The following is a 20,998-nucleotide window of genomic DNA, read 5'->3' on the forward strand; positions in this document are numbered from 1 at the left end:
CTGGGGGTGTTCAGCCTGGAGAGGAGGAGGCTCAGGGGAGACCTTACCTCTCTCTAAAACCACCTGAAAGGAGGGTGTAGCCAGGTGTGAATGGGTTTCTTCTCCCAGGCAACCAGCGACAGCATGAGAGGAAATGTCCTTAAGCTACACCTTGGACATCAGGAAGGATTTCTTCACTGAAAAGGGGTCAGGGGTTGGGAGGGGCTGCCCAAGGCAGGGGTGGATTCTCTATCCCTGGAAGTGTTCAAGAAATGACTGGATGTGGGCCTCAGTGCTGTGGTTTATTTGACAAGGTTGTGTTGAGCCAGAGGTTGGAATTTATGACTTTAGAGGTCGTTTCCAGCCTTAATGATGCTGTGATATGTATTTTTCTTCTTTTTCTTTTGTATTTATTTGTATCTTAGTCCTTATTTCTTTATTGATCCCTAAGTCTACTATATGTGTCAAATGTTGAGAGTAATGAGGGGAAAAAATACTTTTTCTTTTCTTCTTCCCTTTCCCTTCTCTCATTTCTTCCCTTCATTTTCCAGTGTGCTCTATTGCTGCTTTTCTGCCTCAGCTGTGTTCATTTTATTCATTAGCAGAAGCAATCCTGCAAACAAATTTTTCAGGTAGCTATAGGGAGTGCTGAGGGAACTGAGGACTCTCCTCTGTAAGTCCTACCAAAATGCTGCACAGGGTGGTCTCTCCTTGTCCTGTTCTTTCCTACTGTATAAAAACCACCCTTCAATTTGTTTTTTAAATCCTCTTTTATGTATGTATTTGGCTCCAGAGAACTTTATATATTCGCTTTGCAATTAATTGCACAGAGAGTTAACATTTACATTTACCTTTTGAACTGCAGCACTGACAATCTTTTGATTAATGTTAAACCTAGCAGTTATGTCTCTTTCCCCATTATGTTATCCAAGAAACAATGCTGAGGAAAAAGTACATTATTCAGGCAGGAAAACCCTAAAATTAGTGATATGATGTGGTTGCAATTTTCCTGAGACTTCTGAAGTTATAAGTTTGGGGGGGGTTTTATAATAGCAAGTGGTAGAAGCACCTGTCATCTCTGTTGAATTCTAGCTCAGGCCCTCTAACCATTTTCCCTTTCTTTGTAAAGTTTTCCTTAGCTTTCTGTGAGAAACACCTTTTGAGATTAAATTGCCATGTTTAGACAGGATGAATGTGTTGCAAGATAGGGGCCCTTGAGTTAGCTGGTTTGAAGAGACAGGAATGATCCCACTCTGTTGTGATCAGCAGCTGTAAGGTCCTGCACTTGCAGCTTGTATTATCATTTTTGAGATCTCAAGCTATTTTTATAATAATGGACTTACCTGTAGAGATACTAGGTTTGATACAGGTAAAATTGGATGAAATTACAGGGTTGCTGTGATATGCTGGAAGTCAGACTCATTCAGTGGTCCCATTTGACTTTAATATTTATAGATTTCTGCTGGTTTTTGTTTTTGGGGTTTGGGTTGGTTTTTTTCCTTTTTTTTCATCAAATATCAAACTTCACTGCAAGCACAAAAATCCAACTTAATTATTTTCAGCTCCTGAGGTTTCAAACCCATTAAACAGCAGAGAGGCTCAGTAATTGTTTTATTACTAATACTGAAAGTGTAATAATACTAGTGGCAACAGAGGACAGTGAGCAAAACAATGAGAGAAATGTAAAGGTGTAAATAGAATCATTAAAGCTGTTTCACACAAGATAAACACCAATGTCAGGTTAATATTTCAAACCACAGGCAGTGTGGGTTTAATTAACTCTTTCTTTCATTTCCCTTGTGAAGAAACTAGCTGTAGGAGTATTTGGCTTTCTTAGAAGTGCAAGGCTTTCTGTATTGCTTCCTTTCCTCTCAAATCAGTTACCAGCTATGAAGAAGTTAGCAACTGTAACATGGTAGGTGCTTTCTGCAGTTCCTGGCAATATAGAGGTTGTCTATTTTAGTTCTGTCCTGGCCCAGTTCTGTTCTGTTTTGCTCTCCAGGAGCAGTAGATGGGATAAGCACAGTTCCAGGTGGCTCCTTGCAAGGTGTGGCATTGCTCTATTGCACACAGCCCAGTGGTGTCCTCAGGAAGGAAGCCTGAACTGTGTCCTGGCATGGCAGGGACCTGTGTGTTTATGAGTCCTGGAGTTTCATGGGATAATTTTTTGTTTACTATATAATTCAGTATATTAGACACAGTAGTGACTGTAAAGTTGTGGGGATGTGGTTGTAAGCAAGGCAGAGTTTGTAGGTGTTTAGGAACTGAAAGAAGGCTACTCTGCTCAAAGCTTCTATGTTCTTTTCTATTTATGTGAGAATGCCTATTTACATTTATTATTATCCTGGAATCTTGCCTCAAAGATGACCAAATGTGATTTGTGAAGCCATGGTTGTATTTCTGTTTCATGGGTGGTCTTTTGCGTCTTAGGATCTGGAACTTTTATGGTGTCATACATGCACATGTACGTGCATACAGCACACAGTTTCGTAGGATTTTTGAGTGTTTTATCTTTGTGAGTTTCATGACAGAATTTGTAATGTTTACAATTTAGGAAAATCTTGAGTCTTTTGACTGTAAAAGATGGACAGTAGTCTTTAACAGAGCATTCTGTATCTCATATTCTGTTTCCACCACTCACTTTTTTTGTGCCCTTGTACATCTTGATGCACTGATCTTGTCCCATAAAGCTCCAGTATCTCTGCAACATGCAAAATCATTTGCTATATGGTTTCAAGTACCATGTGGCTCTGGGCTCTAAGCTTCATTGTAAATCAACATTTTACTTGGCTTTTACTCTGATTGCTTCACTATGTGGATCATAGTATTGTCCTCTGTGTAACCTAGAGATCACTTGGATAATGCACGTTTGGCTAATCATTACCCAACATTGCTGCTGCCCTGAGAAATAAGAACATTTTTCTCAAACACACACTATTAACATGAAAAGTCTGGGAAAGACGCAAGGAGAAATAGGAAGAAAAAGCCATATAGACCTTGCTGAGTATAATTGAAAATTCAGATTATGTCTAACATCCATTTCAGATGTGTCTTTCAGGAGAACTGCTCTAGAGAATGTACTCGTTGCTCTCAGAAGTGTTTCCCTTTGGACAGTTCTTCGTTTATTCACACAGATTGTCTTTAACACAGCATTCCTAAACTCGCCAACAACTCAATGAAATTTCCGCAAAACCTAAAGAGAATACATGTCTAGCGTACTTGGCATCCTCATTTTTGCGATTTGAAATACAATCAGAGAAACACAAACAAGCTGATATTAAGTGAAAAGACTTTTTGCATGTTAATTAAATGAATGAGAAGAAAAAAAGAGTATTTTCCTGTTAGTTCAATTGTTGAATCTGTATTTTCCTGTTGTTCAGTTTTCACAAATCCAAATTAATGACAAAGCTTGAGTATGGGAAAAGCTGCTTTGTGGTGAAGACAGTATTGTTTTTATTTTGTTTTAGCAAGAAAGAACTAAAATGGTGCCTTGGAATCTGCATCATTTGTGTTTTATTTCAGAGAAAATACAGACCACTGTATTAAATAAAAACAGAAATAATACAGATTTTAATGGAAAAGCAGTTAGTCCTGAGAAAATAATTAAACAGAAACCTCAAATTCCTGACTTTATTTTTGAGTCCGTTCAAACTCCGTTGTGATTGAAATTGGACATATTACCTTGTATCTGTATTAGGTTGTGACACTATTTCCACACATCTATACTGAGATACACTACACATTTGTTACATTAGTCCTTTATGGTTCAGTTGGATGTACTCTCCACTGGTGTAGGTGATCAAAGTTTCAAATTCTATTGGACTGAAAAGGCTAGAAGAGTGTCATAAAGTTTGTTGAGAAATGCAAGAATTGAAGGTAAAGGAAACAGTAGTTCTTATCCAACAAGTACATTCATCACTAACTTCCAGAGTGTTTGAAAGGTACCAGAAAAGGTTTTTCACCCAGAGGGTGGTTGGGCACTGGGACAGGCTTCCCAGGGCAGAGGTCACAGCACCAAGGCTGGCTGAGCTCAAGAAGTATTTGGACAGCTCTCAGGCACACAGTGTGACTCTTGGGGAGGGTGCTGTGCACGGCCAGGAGTTGGACTCAGTGATCCTGATGGTTCCCTTCCAATTCAGAATATTCTATGATCTTATAATTCTAAGACTTCTTTACTCTGATTAAAGAAAAATGCTCTCCTCCAAAGGTTTCTTAACCCTAATCATAAGAGTTGGATGCCAGTTTTGCATCACATACATGCCTTACTTTTCACCCCTATAAACATCCTCAGAGTAAGATTAGACTTGATCTGAATTGATGAGAACATGTTACACGGATGTCCTGGAAAGCAATATACAGTGTGCATAATGTCCCCTGTTCTAAAAGTAGGGCCTGTGTAAATTCAACTTGAAGTACCATTTAATGATGATTAATAGAACTGTTTAAAATGTTACTTGTAGGGGCGGTTTGCTTACCTTATAACAAAGTACTATGCAGTCGGGAGGAGGTAATCTTGACTCTGTTCAGGGTGGAGGGAATAGATTTACAGCTGTTGGAGTTACTGTGACAATAATAGAGAACTATGAAAGTGGCTAAGTGTGTTTGTTGCAATGGAGATGAAACTATGAATTTTTGCAGGCCTCTGTGCAGAACATGGTTTATCAAGCAGTTGGGATGAATTTGATACATTTCTAGAGGTTGTAATCAAGAGCTGGCATGTTCTGGATGTGTAAAACCTTGTTGATTTTTTTAGAGCTTTTTGTCTTTGGGTGGAGCTTTATGTTCAAATGAAACATACAGAAATACTGGGGAATTGAAGTGAAGCACCTTCTGTTTAAGTTGATTTTTTTGAGGGGAATATCTTGGCTGAACATTTTTCTTTTCTAAATAAAATTGGTTAGTAGACTGAATCCACTTCACTAACCACAGCAAAACGTCTGCCGCTCCCGAATTTAGTTTGTGAAGGTTGAATGCCACAAGAGATATGAAACTCAGAGCTGAGGGTGTTCCTGGCCACCCATCAGAGCAGCTGCCTGGGTGTACTTTTAGCTGGTTTGTGACTGGTTTAATCTTTTAGGCTCAATCAGAGCTCCAGAATTTAGCCTGTGTCTGTCTTAGGGATGTTTCCTCCCAGTTGCAGTGTACCAGCTATGCACCTGGCTGCTCCTTGAACATGTTTCATCAATAGTGGGTTCTCCATTTCGAGTAAAATAGGCAGGACAGTAGGTAGCACTGTGCCAATTTTCCTCATGCTGTCCTCCCAGCTTACCAGTAAATGAATGACCCAAGAGCCTGATCATAGAGAAATAGCATTGGAAATACCTGCTTGTATATTTTAGTAAAAATATTACACCAGAAATGAAGCTCCACAGAAGGGCCGGTGATAACCCCATGCCACTCATACAAGTCTTGCCACCTGGACCACAGCCAGACCATTTTTCTGTCAGTGATACTAAATGCCATACGTTCCCTTAAATAATTCATGTTGCAACAAAAAAGACTCAAAGCATGTGTTTCTGCTTTACAAACAGCTCCTTGCACATGTGCTGACTTTGCAGCTGCTTCCTGCAGTCTTTGACTTCTGTAATTAGAACAACTGGCCAGCCCAGCTAATGATATTAAACTGACTGGTCTAAAGTGTCATTTATCTCAGGGGTTTAATTTGCTGAGTACAGGGCAGCACAATACAAGGTTTGCTTGTGTGATGGATGTAACTTGGTGGGGTTTTTTTAGCTCTTGTTGCTAAGTTACAATAAACTGTTATCACAGTAAATAGTCTGCATTTAAATGGACTAAGATTCCACCTGAAAGGAGCCACCTAGATGAGAACTGATAATATACTGATGTCTCAGAAGAAAGGAAAATAACACAGAAAAACCCAATTTGTGAACAGGATAATTTTGTATTCTAGACATTAGCCAGACAGGCTCAAAAATAGCTGTTCAGAGACCCCAGAGACTAGGATATGTGCTTCACTTGCAAGTGACTAAGAGCTTGTGTACAATAAATAGGTACTAATTTAAAAATAAGTTACATGAATATTATCAACTGCTTAAAGACAGAATCACAGTGATCTGTTGTCTGTTGTCTGAATTGCAGTTTAGAATTACTTTCCCTGGAAATAATGATACCCTTGCAGTCAGGTATCATATCTAAATGCTAAGAAAAAGTAGTAAATTTAAAAAAAAAAGGATCAAAGTCTCTACACTTGTCCAAGTGACTAGAAATAATCTTAAAGGCTAATGTTGGTAAATGCTTTCTAGTCTTACAAGTGGAAAATTGTACCATATTCTGATGGAAAATGATGTAGAATCCATGCTGACACATAAAGGTGTTGTCCTACCTCTTCCCGAAGCTCTGTACTAAATTCGTGAAAATTCTCTGAAAGAAGAGTCTTTTTTCCCCCTAATCTATTTTAAAGAGTGCCTGGAGGGCAGCAGCTAAGGGGAGTGTTTATTGGTGCCATGTTTGAGTTCACTCCAAAAATATTCCTACTGGGTCAACAGGCTGTGGGTCTTGGTGGCTCCTGGGAAGCTGAGTGGTGTTTTTGTTAATTGCTGATACCTCTTTGGTCACCTCCATGGCTGTGTTAAATGTGGGACCTGTCATCTTCCTTGAGCAGAGAGTCCTTCTCATGGCAGTCATGTCAGGGCAGTTTTTTATGGGTTTAAAAGTCAACCCTTAACAAACCTAGTGCCAGTCCACAGAAGGTCTGAACAAATAGCATGTGTGAGATAGTGCAGAAAAATGCCATATAATGTATAAGAAACACAGATAAATTCAGTTCCACTTGTGACACTTTCCACAGTACAGAAAACCTGTAAACCAAACCAAATGTCTTCCACTGCAGTTACAGCATTAAAGATCCAAGGGTAAGGTTGTGGGATTCTGCAATGTGCACTAGCTAGTCTGATACTCTGTTTACAGATCTAGAAAAGCATGATGCTGGGTTAATTTTAAAGGTGTCACCCTCTGAAGAAAGCCATTTGGTAAAAAGCATTGGATTGACAGAAATGAAGCTGTAGACATTCAGTGAAAGATTTCCATTAAAATCACAACTAAAAACTGTCAATCAGCCTCAGCAGAAACCTGCTTAGATAACTCTGCTAGAAATACTGTCCCTCCTCAGAAAATGGAAGAAGAATATTTTGCCAGGATTTCAGAATGGGGAGAGGCAGCTTCTCCCTTTACTTTAAATTGCTGTGCCAGAGACATTTACTGTCCTTGCAAAAATCCTCCTGCAACGCTGGATTTTTGATTCACAGCAGAAAAACTGGAGAGGAATGCAGACAGAATATGTAGTGCAGCACTGCCTGTGCTTCAGCAGACTTGTTCTGGTGCTTTCAGTGAGCACTACTTTTGAAAAGCCTGAAAATGGATCGCATCTATATGAGAACCCCTCAGAGAGAGGGGGAATGGCAGGGAAGCGTTTCTGGGGGCTGTGGAATTTCAACTCATTAAAGTGATGAAACAACTGCTGTGGGAATGAATCCACACGGAGTCCATGACAGACGCCTGGTATGCTCCATTCCCAGCAGCACAGCACAAAAGGCTCATCATTTAGCAATATTGAGAAGCTTCTTGTATCCACGGGAGCAGGTGGTAGTGCAGCCGTAAAAGTTGCATTAAGGGGAGAAAACGCAGTCCCTAGGTTCTATTTCGACCTGCCATCTCTCCCCGCGGGGGTAGCTGGGTGGTACACATGGGGTTAACACCAGAAAGACACGCTGATGGCATGTAATGCCAGGTGTTCCGACACCCACCGAAATAGTGCCAGTGCCAGCTGCCGTGCAGGGCTTGGCACCCTCGGAGCGCCGGGTGGCTGTAGGGTAAAAAAGACACTTAAATCTCTTACCTTGGTCTAGTCCAGTGTAGCTTTTTGGTTGTTCTCCGTCCACTATCAGAAAAAGAGAAATTAAAGCCAGATTCCAGTGAGTCATCCTAAATGACAGAGTAGGCTCACTCCTCGCACCGGCTGCTGGCTGCCTCCGCTGTGTGACAGCTGCCGGCTGGCTGGGGAACAAGCGTGTCCCATTCTGCAGCCTGCGGCAGGGGGAGAGGGGAAGGCAGCGCCGGCGAGACAAGGTGGGAGAGAAAGCCGGAGAGAAGGACCAAAAGAGAGAGAGGAGAGAGGCAGAGGCAGGAATATACCATGTGGCTGCGTGCTCCCCTTCCTTCCCTGCCTGCGGCTCAGCCTCGCAACGCGCTGCCCAAAAGTTACTTTTTAATATGTGATGCACTCTCCGGTTTTAGAGCCTCCCTGCTTCTGTCTTCTCTTTAGTCTGTGCTCGGAGGGACTTTTCGGCATTTCGGCAATAGCGTTATCATCTCTCTCCTTCGGAGCTGGCGTGGATGCTCTGCACAGAGTGTGCTCAGTGAGGGAAATCTGTCTGTGGCTGTGGGAAAAGCAGCACTTGGCTTCTTGCAGCAATTTTATAGGCTGTTTATCTGGGAGTGGGAAACCAAGGGCAAGGGCGGTAATTCTGGCATCAGAGGGGAAAAAATAGGAAAAGATGGTGGGAGCCACAAAACTGTACACGAGATAAGTTGGGGAGAGAAACATTTCTTGGTTAGTACTAACAGAACAAGGTTGGAATTATTTCTGAGCCTCTGGTTTATAATCTTAAGACATGTCTGCAGATCAGAAATCGGTGCTAGAGACAAAACCCCTCCTGGGATTCCCAAAATAATTTTTGAGAGGAAAAAGGAAGCTGTTGGAGTGGCTAGTATTGCACTACACAGCAAAGATTTCATTGAGCAAACACTGCTAGTTTCTAATGACCCTAAGTCTCCAAAGTATGGTTTAATCAATTCATTACATTCACACTCTTTGTATGCAAAAGTTTGTTTATATGAATATTGTTTTAAGGAATCTAATACAGGACAGCTTCAGAGAAGTTGGTGAGGGCTGCAGTTTAAGTGCCACTGGGAAAGTTTAGGTTCTCACAGTTTGCTAACCAGTTTGCTAAATCTGCAAGGCTTTTGTGGGCTTTTGAATGGCCTTTATTAAATTATTTCTAGTACTACCTCTGTGTCAAGCTATGCTCAGGTGCTCTGAATATTTGCCAAATTTATCTGCATCTAAAAGGGGTGGTGGTGTTTCATATTTTATATTCCTACAACATGAATGTGTGTGGAGGGCTTTAATCCTGACTCATTGGCCCAAAATTCCTAAAGAAAACTAGGGAAATAATTACAACAAGAGGTGGAAGAGTTAAGACAGGTATACATTCTTGATTAGAAAACTGAATGCAGGATAGTTTCACAAGCCCTCCAAATGATTGCCCCAGTTAAATATCCATTAGGTGTTCTGCCTGTGTTTCTCTCTGCAGAGTACTAAATGATGCTTTTTTTTATTCTAGTCTTATTGGATAAGGATGGTCCTGAGAGAATGAGATAGGAGTTCTTCAGATCTTTTTTTTTAACATTTGGTTTAATTATATATGTAATTCTGACTGTGCTAAAGGTACTAGGGATTTACTGGACTCTAATTCATAATGAAACAGAACAGCAGCCCATATCCAAGAGCTTAGGAAATGTTTCCTTAGGCTGATTGCAGGCAAAATCATACTTTGGGGTATTTTTTCCCCCTGAAAATTTTAACCAACATGGCAACCTTTTTTAAACCCCTTTAATTTCCACATCTAACACTGCATGGTGGCATGAACAGTAAATACCTGTGAGCCATACGCTGCTGTAGAGTATAAGAAGATTTCTCCTTCAGCCTGTGAGTGAGCAGCATGAAGAATATCCACAGGAGTGTTTAATCTGAACTCTCTGTGGACTTAAATTCATCAAGAGAAATAGATCTTTGGCATCACTGGGTAGTGACCATGGAAAAGTGCATCATCATGGATAACCCACTGAGTTTAAATGTCTGAACAGGGTTCATTCAGATCTCTGAGAAGTCAACCAGAACTGTAAGTGAATTCAAGGTGTAACAGACCTCAGGTGGAAAGTGGTTGGGTAGGAGAAGGAAAAGATTTTGTGCCATGGAGGATAACTGCTGTTACAGACTATGCTTTTGACACTCTGTTTGCTACTGGAATTGTCCCTTAGGATGCCTACTCTGTTTTGACACTATGTTTGCTACTGGAATTGTCCCTTAGGATCCTGGGCTAGGGGGAATATTCAGACAATGAAGGGACAGGTATCAATGAGAGAGGATATAACCAAACTCTTTAACACATTTTTCTGAGGTGACAGTGGCTGAAGCTGGGTGTTCTCCATGGCAGGATGGGAGTGAGTGGAGCAACTAAAGTGGGTGTGACTGACATTCTTGCACATTCAGAGAACAGCAGACCTTATAGCTTGTTCTTTAGTACAGTTCTTTTTACCTTTCACATTGACAGAAATGCCACTAAATCACCAACTCCTGTTCATATCAACAAGACATTATTATAAAAGTGAAAATGCAAACATTTTAAAAATAGGAAAGACTCCCTTGAAATCTTTCTTTCTTTAGCCTTGTTCTTTAAATTCCTGAGGGGATATTTTATTAGGGCTTTGCGAATTCCATTCTCCATTAAAATATGACCCAATGCAAGAGTTAAGGAAGAATAGGTACAGTTTGTCCCCAGTTTAACTGGGAGAATTGCTGCTATTTTTTTGTCAATGACTGTTTTTGTCAGAGTAAATATGTAGTAAAGTCTAATTCCAATTACACTTGTATTGCTACATATTATAAAACCTGCATGAGTAAAACTCTCTCAGATGTCTGTTTATTTGGTTACCCAGGGTTGTGATGTTTTTTGGGGCTTTTTTTGGTAGAAGCTCTAGCTGATGACAGGAACATTATTTTCTGGAGGGGCTGATTGATGACCTTCTTCAGACCTGATAGTGAGGATTTGCATATGCCAGAATAGTCCTTAGGTTACTTACTGCCAAAATAATTTTGAGCCTTTGCTGCAGAGATAATGAGTAGGTCAAGAATGAAATTGAATTGTAAGGCAGAAGTTGGCAGTGTTGCATACAAAAACTTGTAGTGCAACTGCATTTGTCTGTGGCTGCCATAAAGCCCAGGCTGCCCGAGGAAGCTGTGCCATCTGCACCATTGCAGTGTTCAAAACCATCTCAGACAAACACAAGAGGGCATCCAGGAAAAAAAAAAAGGTGTTTTTACTTGGAACGTGGCTGCTGTGATTTTCTTTTTTTTTTTTTCTCACGTGCTAAGTAGTTACTTAATTTACAAATGGAATGAGGTCAGAGCTGGTCCTTTTCCTCGTTGAATGCAACAAAATCACTTCATTGTAGAATTACACTTCAGACAGGTTAGTTTCATCTGTTGAGTGCCTGGGCATCTTCCAAGTAATGACCAAAGTCTCTGGAAAACAGTGGTTTTTCCTGAGTTCTTCTGAAGCAATAGAACCTATGTATTTATTTCTTACTCTTCCATACCTATGTTGTTACTCCTTCTGAATTTTATCCCTTCACACATCTTTGTCTTTTGTTTCAAATGAAGAGAGAATAAAGCATTTTTTCATTATTATTTTGCCTTTCTCTTCTGCAGACATACGCTTTTGTGTTTAGACACTGTCAAGACTCCACACTTAACTTAAAATTGTGCAGCTCAATTTAGGTGATAAGATTTTATTATTTTAAGTACCAGTAACAAATTCCAAGCATTAGACCTACTATATCTTCTCTCTCAAGCATTATTTTGAGGTTCAAGTAATGGAATTTGAGTTCTGGAAAGTATGACAGACTTGAGAGAAACTTTAACCTAGACTGTTAAGGGCAAACCCACCCCAGTGGTGATCTGCCATGTACAGAAATCATCGACTTACAAAGTACAGTCCCAGAATGCAAAACCACTACAAAAGTTGTATCTTTTCTTTATTTGGGTTTGCAGCCCAAAACATTACATTTGATGTTATAAATGTATTTCTATTCAAGAATCTGAAATTACTGTAATACCAGTGGGTTTTTTTTGAATGGCAGTTATTATGTCCGTATGCCTACAAATATGAAAAATGATGTTTTCAAAACCAATTAAATAAAGGGTATGAATGGTTAGTTTGGCTGACAACATGGCTGCACGCAGCTGCCATTAGCCCTCTGTAGATATTTGTGTTTCTGTTTCCTTTTTAAATATGAAGAACTGCATGAAGGCAGAACACAAGGCCATGTTAAAAAAAGAAAGGACTTTTTGCTTGTAGATAAATAAGCTGTAGTGTTAACTGGGGAGAATATTTCATGATTCCTGAAGCTGGTGGAAAAACTGAACATTGTACTTTGTTTTTTCCAATTCCATTTTGTGAAAAGATGAAGATTTTTAAAAATCACAGTTTAGGAAAAAAGGCACTGTATTGGATTGATTTCATTCCTATACCACAGTGCAGCTCAGCCTATGTTTTTTGGGGCTTTGCCTGCACTCTCTGAATGCTCCAGTGGTATGGATTTCTGAGTTGCAGTTGTCATCCTATTGCAGTAGTTTAGTATTTACATTATGAGGAAGTTTGGGGTTGGTTGTTTTCTTTCCCTAGTTTAATGCCTCATCAAAATCATCCTGACAAAATCCCTTGATTGTCTCTGTTTGTCCTCATCATGACTAAGGGGAGCTGATAAATTCTTTTCTGTTCCTGCAGCAGCTTTTTACGCAATTGTTGTGTCTGCCCACATCTCAGCTTGTGAGGTGGGCAACCCAGCTCCCAAAACATTTGCCTCTCACTCTGCTCTCCTGTGACAGGATACTTTAGAAAACAGAGGGGTGAGTCTTCCCACACAGTAGTCAAGTGAACTTAATTCTGCAGTGCTGCACCAGTGACTCAGTATCCCTCAGCATCAAGGAGATGAGCTCAGGTTTCTGAAGCAATACCCTTGACATATAACATGCACCACCTGATTTTACAAGGATGCTGAGCCTTTGAAAACAGATTTTATAAAATGTTTTTAATACAGTAGCTTTGTTCAGTTGCAGTTTCCATTGTGAAACAGTATTTTGGTGTCTGAAGAATTCCTGAGAAAAGGGATCCCTTTGGTTCAGTTGTTTTTAAGGACTTGAGCCTTGATTTTATTTTTTGCTTTCTCTAGTAAATTGGGACAAAAATATTTTGGGCTTTGGTTCTTTTAGAAGACTTTTGCTGTTCAATTAATATGTGGTTGTAAAACCAAAACTCTCCACATTTACCTAGAATTGAGAATGATGCAAAATTTTAAGGCTGAAAATTCTTTTACAAAATATTTTTTACACTGAAAAATTACTGGTCCAAATGATCCATTCAAATTCCGGGCTAGCACTTTTTTCCTCCTCCTTTCTCACCAGAAATGTGCCCATTTTGGAAATAGTTGAAATAGTTCATCCAGATGAATGAAAATTTGCCTCAGCTCAATGATGGATTCAGATGCAGCCAGTATTTGAAGTTAAGAGTCTTCCTGGAAGCCAACTTTAAATTTATGCCTTAAATTGAATGACAAAGAGTTAGTCCCTGACGCAGAGGAGTTGGGAAATCTGCCATGTCAATTGTTATTCCAGAATACTAAAAGGTTTTCATTTCAGATTGCCATAGAATGCAAATAAATTTTAAGTTTAAAATAACCCCAAAAGCCCAAGGAGTCTGCTGTCAGGGGAACAGATAGTTCAAGAAGGGGTATTTATGTGGGCTCAGGGATAAACTGGATGTCTTCTCTCAACAGTAAACTTCAGCTTTACTCTTATCAGGGGCTGGCATGAGTGATTGTTTGCTGTTTATTCAAAAGCATTAACAGGGCCCTGTGGTGAGTGTGCTCCTACTGAGAAGCACTCAGACCGATATTTGGGTGGTGCTAACTGTTCCAGAAACTTGAGGTAGCTCAAACTGTGTGCCCAAAATGGGAAAGTGTATCTCTGATTTCCTTTTGATCTAATGGTGATATACACAAGGACCTGTCTCCCAAAATCTTAGTGTTCTCCCTAAAACACCGTGGAAGCATCTCTTTAAACCCCAGACTAGCAATTTTTCACTTTGAGTCATTTTCGATTGATGCAAGTGTGGGAAAAAATTGAGAAAGAAGTAAAATTGCAATGATTTGTTTTGTTAATGAAATCAGTTAATTTCAATCAGAAGAATATCATTATATTTTAGAATAAGTTATTCCGAGCCTTGAAATTCTGAGTGGTTGGTATCTGCTGTTAGCAAAACATTTTCCTACCTTTACCCCAGAAAGAGCAGTTAGTGGTAAATCTTAGAAAATGCAGCTTGCTCCACTGAGCTGGCTTTTGTTGCTGGCAGAATTGGTGCTTGGTGCCATGCCAGTTTGCTTTTGTAAGGGAAGGCATTAACACAGACTGGCCAAGCACAGTGGCTATTTTGGGCTCGAGGGTAATGAGAGGTTAAAAAGTGTGAAGTAGGGTTCCAGCTACTTGGTTTTGATAGCCCATGCATCCCGGAAATTTAATTACATATTAACGGCTGCTTTCTGTGCTATTAATGTTGTGAAATGGCCTGTGAGGGAGATGGTCTCAATTAGCCCTTGCATTAACTTTTTGTCATTAATGTGTGTCTGTATTGATGCTATTAATTGCATGAGACTTGAGGAGAGCTTGAGTAATCACACAGGGATGCCTGATTTGACTGAAGTCTGGCCTCTCAGGCCACAGCAATACAGAACAATTGGGTTTGGTTTTAAAAAAATAAAATCCAGAAATAGGGCAACCAGCGGAGAGTGATATTCTATTTTTATAGCACTAGGAGTGGTTTAGAGCCTAGCTGTCATTTCTGAGTAAACCTGTCCTTTGTAACAATAGGGAAACTATCTGTGACTTTGTTTTAAAATTTTGGTAAAGTTCACATTGGTTTTCTTGGCTGTCCTTCATTTATTTTCTGTTGACTCTCTTTCTCTTTCTCCCCTGTCCTCCATCCCTCCCAGTGGCTCAGCCTTTTAAAGATTTGCTGCCTTCCTGTTGGATACATTAGGCATCATAGTGACAGCATAGCCTAGTCACCATGGCATCAGGCTCGAGGGCTATCCTTTTTAATGCAAGTAAAATTTAAGGGAAAATTTTTAGTGCCAGATGATTCTGGTTTTATCTGCTTAAAATCATCTGATTTTTGAATAGGAAGCAGAGGACTGAGAAAGATCTGCTTGGAGTGTGAGATATCTTGGTTTCATGTATTCATTAAAGGAGTGATTTTTTTTTTTTTTTCCCCAACCCTACTGTATAAATGTGTTGAAGTCACAGTGATACAAAGTTTTTTGGGTTTCGGGTAAAATATTAGTTTGAAATATTTCACCCTTTTAAATTACAATTTACTTCTAAGTCTACCTGCTTTCCCCTGAAGATGACATATTATTGAAGCCAGACTATGTAGTCTCAGTTTCCTAACATGTCCTTTTAAAATAGTCTACTATTTATTCTCTTCTCTAGTTGTGCTAGAGACCTGTAGAGCAGGTTAGGTAATGCTATTAGCAAACCTGGTTTATGCAGTTATAATTTCACATATTTGTTCCTTTGCAATCTGGACCAGAGGTCATCCAGGCTCATTACCCTCATGCTTCTTTCCTAAGTTCTGTTTCCACATCAATGTGGATGTTTCCATTTCAGTACAGATGCTCCAGTTTGTTTCATCAGTCTTGTATGGAAAGAAGGCAAAGAATTTATATAACTTTTCCTCAGCATCTTCCAAATGTGTGACTACTGATACTTGTTTCAGTATAATTTCCAGACTTTTACTAGGTTGACTTTCAACAATTATTATCTTTCCTGTAGCAATTTAAAAAATACATAGTATTTTGACATCCAAGGTATACCATTGTTCCTTTTTTTCCAATCAAACTTGCTGTTGCTCCATTTAACAATATTTTCCAGTCCAAGACAGCTCTTCTCCAAAGCCAGTCTAAAAAAATAAAGGTATTTGTGAGTTTCAAAATCGATAGATATCTGGATTATCATTGTTAATTCTTTTCCCGCCTCTCTTCCTCTCTCTTTCTTTTCTTCCCCACCTGGAAAATTATTCTTCTAGAAGAGGAATCTTGGTTCTTTTTGTGTTTCTAGTTTCAATACAGAGATATCTATGTGCTTATATTCTGTCCTGACGATACGTAAAACTGTCTCACTTTTCCTCCAGAACCAGCTCCATATAATCACTCCCTAAAGGGCTATTGTATAAATTGACTCTGGTTTATCCATACTGTGGTTTTACGAGCAGAAATGCTGCCTCCTTCCTCATGTTCAGCTCTGTTACACTCCCTTGATCTCTTCCTGCACACAGCACACACATTTCTTCACTCTCTCTGTTTGGCCCTTCAGGGTGTATCCTCAACCTTCTGTTTCTGTCACCTTGTTCTCTGCTCTCACACCAGCTATTTTGGGGTGCCTTAAACCCTTTCAGTGGTGAGCACTGTGTTCTTAGCAGTGTAACTTCAGTTTTTCTGGCCACGGAGTACATGGCCAGACATCAGTCCAGGTGCACTTGAAGGGCCACAGCTGCATGCTAACCCTTGACCTCTTTAATGTCACACATCTATGAGATCTTGTCTGTTTTTAAAAGCTATTATAATATTTTTCTACATTAAATCATATTTGTAATATTTTACATATTTTTATTCATATTTGTAAAAGTAATTTCATATTTCAATCATTGCAAATTCACCAGTTTGTTCCTAAACTTAAATAAACTTATCTGTTAGGGGAGAACGTCCTTGTCTGTGCTCCTAAAACATCTTTCAAGAACAATCTAACTGGATTAAGGAATTATCAAATTAGAATAGTTCACTTTCTTGTAGGTTTTATTTATATGGTAGTAAACCCCATCTGAAACTAATAAATTGGAAAAAACTTCCTCAGGAAAGTTCACTTGCAAACCTAAATTGAGCTGTGTTAACAGAAAAACTGAAGTTTATAGAAGGTTAATGTTTATGGAGTTATTAACCAAACCAAAACCACTACTCAGTAATGGAAATGCCTGAATATGTTTATGTCAAAGTTATATTATTTCCTTTTATAAGGGAAAACTCTATTTCCCTTTTTGTTTCCTTGCATATGAACATGCATGAGTGCACCCAAATCTAATTCTGTATCAGAAAAGTGCTCAGCCTAGAAAATCACAGCTGACCTGATCAGAATTTGGTAAAGTCAAAAGAGTCTTATAATGGAGAATTTGGAGGAAAGCTTTTTTCTGTCTTTCTAATATCTTTTTCCTCTAAAATGTAATATAATAGTCAATGACCCTATTAAATATACGACTAACAGCAAAAGTTAAAAATATTCTGTGCAGTTAACTCTAAACCAAGTGCAATGCATCTATTTTTACTGTGAATTGGGAAATCTTGTTGAAAGTTTTCATGCAAGACTGTTACACACATTGGTCAGAAATGGTTTGTAGTATCAGGAATATAATTCTATATAATGACAGAAATTGAGAGAGGTGTGAAGAGGGCGACAGTTGGATTAATGATGACAGTTCTGAGTGTGCTGTTTCTTAGCCTTGTCCAATTATGACATTTGGATGTCATTTTTAATTTTCACAAATTTGAGCTAGAAGACACGGTAGTGTGAGTCTTTCCAACCTTGTGAAGGCCAGACCTGTATATCTGTTAGACAAACCATGGTTGTTTCTTTCAGTTACCTAATTGAATGCTGAGAGATATTTAAGTGCAGCTGTATTCCTGTCATGTGTATTTGGGTGCTAGACAGAAATATTTTCCCCTCACTGCTGAGTAAGTTTGCATATATTTTTTTTCAATGCAGAAGCTGCAATCAATGCTTTAATAAGGATAGTAAGAGTTTAAAGTTAAAATAATCTGGGTAATTTCCCTAAAAGGAGAAAGCTGTTGAGTTTTCTTGGATCATGTGTTAATTCTGATATCAGCACAACTTGAGATTGGAATTTCTATGTTCATGACCTTGTTGATATAATTTTAAAAATGCTTCTTTTCATTAGTATTGATATAGCAGTTAAAACTGGACAAAGCAATTTTAAACTTTTTTCAGGGGTGGTATCCAGCAGTTCTTATTCTGTCTTGTCCTTGTCCTTCATGCAGTGAGGTGATCATGCAAATAAAGATCAGAAAAATAAACTATAAAAGTAAATGCTGGTAATATATATAAACTTACGTGTCTTAGAAGATTCACCCAAACATCTGTCTGCTATTTCTGCAACAACATTGTATTTTCTTTCCAAAATAGTTCAAGTAGTGGAAAAACAATCATAATAATAATGTTATGAAGAACTCTTCTTACATCCAAGACTTGCAGTGGAGCAGCCTCTTTCCCATTTCCTCTTTATATTCTGGTCAGGAAGAAGCAATAACTAAAACCGAGTAACTTTGGACTTCCGTCCAGCTTTGGGAACTATTTGAGGAGTCCTTCTGTCTGGCCAGCCTGGAGCTCTTTCCAGATTATAGAATGATAGAATGTTTTGGGTTGGAAAGGACCTTAAAGTCATCATGTCCCTCCAACCCCCCAGCCATGGGCAGGGACACCTTCACTGAGTCCTATCCAACCTGGGCTTGAGCACTTCCAGGGCTGGGGCATCCCCTGCTTTGCTGGGCAACCTGTTTCAGTGTCTCGTCATCATATGGATAGAGAACTTCTTCTGTTACTTCTAATCTAAATCCCTCATCTTTAGTTTTAAACCATTCTCCCGTGTCCTATCACCATCTGCCCATGTAAAAAGTCACTCTCCTTTTTTTATAGGCTGCTTTAAGTACTGAAAGGCTGCAATAAGGTCTCCTTGGAGCTTTCTTTTCTCCAGGCTGAATCAACCCCAACTCTCTCAGCCTGTCTTCATAGAAGAGGTTCTTCAGCTTCTGATTGTCTTTGTGGCCTCCTCTGGACTTGCTCCAACAGGTCCATGCGCTGGATTTGTAATATTTTAATTTTGCACATAACTCAGAAATAGTAGTTATTAATTTGACTGGTTATGGCTGAAAATATATTGCTATCCAAGATGATAAGTTCAGTTGTCAGCAGGTCTTTATTTGCAGGAATTGGACAGCAGAGGTTCAGGAGAGTTGATGTATAGAAAGAGCTACACCCAGAAAGCAACATTTTTTTATTTCCCAAATAGCTACTATTTCTCCAGCACACAACAAAACTTTGATTCTGTTTGCTTACAAGAAATTTTGTTTTGCAAATGAAACATGTCACCAATATTTATTTTCCAATGTCAGTATTTGAGACTTCAAAGACATGGTCTTTCTAAAGAAAAGAGGGGAATATGGGCATATTTTCCTGTGCAATAAATATAGCTTTCTATTTTTCCAAATAAGACCTGTATGGATTAAAAATACATGAAACTTTAAAATTGATATAAAGTTTACCAATCTTAGTCTCCAGGTACCCCACCTTAGCATGTTAATTTTTTGAGCCAACTCTTCCATGCTTCAAAACATCCAAGAAACCAATTAGACCTCAAACCTGTGTTCTTTTCTGTGACTTTGCAGTTATCTTTTCAATTATCTCAAATTTATCTATTTGTTCACCTGGTTTTGTGCCATTTTTCAGTTAAATGCGATTTCATTTCTTCTGTAAATGATGTTTGATTAGAAGGACTAATTTGTTTCCTATGTGAGTATTTCTCAATTAACTGATTAGCAAGTTTGGCTGGGAGGTTTCTGTTGGGCTTTTTTTACTGCTTCAATATTCTTTCCCTGTTTGAATCAGAGGTTTCAAGAATCCCCACCACATTACTGCTCTTTTGCTCTCTGCTTCTTTCCAATACCTGAATGCTCAATTCCTTTTTAGTAATGTCAGCAAATAACAATAGTTTTGGTTTGCTTATTTATCAATTAGATTGTTTCAGTATCTGTTTTATGAACTAAAGGGATTTTTTTGAAATATTGTAAGGATCAGCTACCATTTTTTAGTGTTTCACAACAATGTATACCTTCCATTTCATCAGCAAAACAGCATAAAACATCTGAGTATGGGTTTTTGAAAACTGGGGAAATGTTTCAAGGAAATTTGCTTTTTTCACATATGATGATTTTAAAAAAATAGAATATTCTCGACCTAATCTTCCTGAAACTATTTACTGTCTTTTATATATTGCTAGGGATTTCTGTTTGCAATAAGTATTTCTGCTCTTCTATTTGTTGCACATTTCCAACCTGTTGCAGTTTAACCCCAGCTGGCAAGTAAGGACCATCAGCTGCTCTCTCACCCTTCCCTGGGGAGATGGGGCAGAGGATTGGGGGAAAAAAAATTAAAAACTCATGCATGGAAATAAGGAGATTTTAATAGTTGAAACAATTTAAAACATAATAATGATGATGATAGCAGCAATCAGAAAGAGAGAAATAAACCCAAGAAAGACAAGTGATGCACATTATTGCCATAGAGAATCCAAAACACAGAGCTGCACCAGCTCCTAGGAAGAAAATTAATTATATCCCAGCCAGGATACAACTGCACACAAATATTTACCCAAAAGAGTTCCCCAGATGAGGCTTGCATCTTGGGGGTGACTGCATTAAATCTTCCTGTGTTTTGAGAATTTGTTTTTCTTAACAATTTTTGCTTTGTGATTTATGAAAAATATTGAGGTAAGTAATTAACATCTAGATCCTTTCTTCAGCCTGAAAGGGCAATTTATATGTGAGAAAATTGTATTTGGTGTTTAGGAGATTAAACCTTCTACAGGCTATAATGTGAATTTTCCCAGTCATGCAGTTGAATAAATGACCCTTATTAGCTATCACTATTAGATCAGTTTAAACATGAAAGGTGACAGCTTGCTTTTATTAAAGTTGTTGGCAAAGCTTCCAGTGACCTCAGATGAACCAGAACTTAGGTGGAGAAAAGGCATCTCTGAATTATGTGCTGAGAAATCGAAGCTTCACTCTTATTTCCACAAAGGAAAAAAAAACCTGGAAATTTAATAGCTGAACTATTTTGTTACAGAATTCTGCTTACCTCTCTTTTTTAGTGTGCCTGTCTCAGCTGGATGAATTTTTGAGTCTTTACATACTCATTAGTAGTGAGCATGTGGGTCTTCACAAAAGGGAAACTGAAACCCAACTAGCTGATCTTGTGAAAAAACTTCCACAGCTCTTGCATATGGACTGGAAATAAAACTGATAGATTTTTGGATTTTAA

At 38.8% G+C, this 20,998-nt stretch overlaps 2 protein-coding genes across 9 annotated transcripts in view; one reads left to right on the forward strand and one right to left on the reverse strand.

Moving 5' to 3' along the window:
* Nucleotides 1–8,387, reverse strand: part of RASGEF1A (RasGEF domain family member 1A) — a 154,196-nt gene extending 145,809 nt beyond the window's left edge. For all 6 annotated transcript variants that reach the window (XM_085064063.1, XM_085064058.1, XM_085064064.1 and 3 more), the window contains exon 1: nucleotides 7,835–8,387. The gene's annotated coding sequence lies outside the window, so the exon portion shown is untranslated. The remainder of the gene's footprint in view (nucleotides 1–7,834) is intronic.
* Nucleotides 1–20,998, forward strand: part of LOC146435489 (pulmonary surfactant-associated protein A-like) — a 287,765-nt gene that overhangs the window by 150,401 nt on the left and 116,366 nt on the right. The window lies entirely within an intron of this gene.

This window comes from Lichenostomus cassidix, chromosome 6, assembly GCF_008360975.1.
Source record: "Lichenostomus cassidix isolate B80296 chromosome 6, HeHo_3.0, whole genome shotgun sequence".
Taxonomy (NCBI): Eukaryota; Metazoa; Chordata; class Aves; order Passeriformes; family Meliphagidae; genus Lichenostomus; species Lichenostomus cassidix.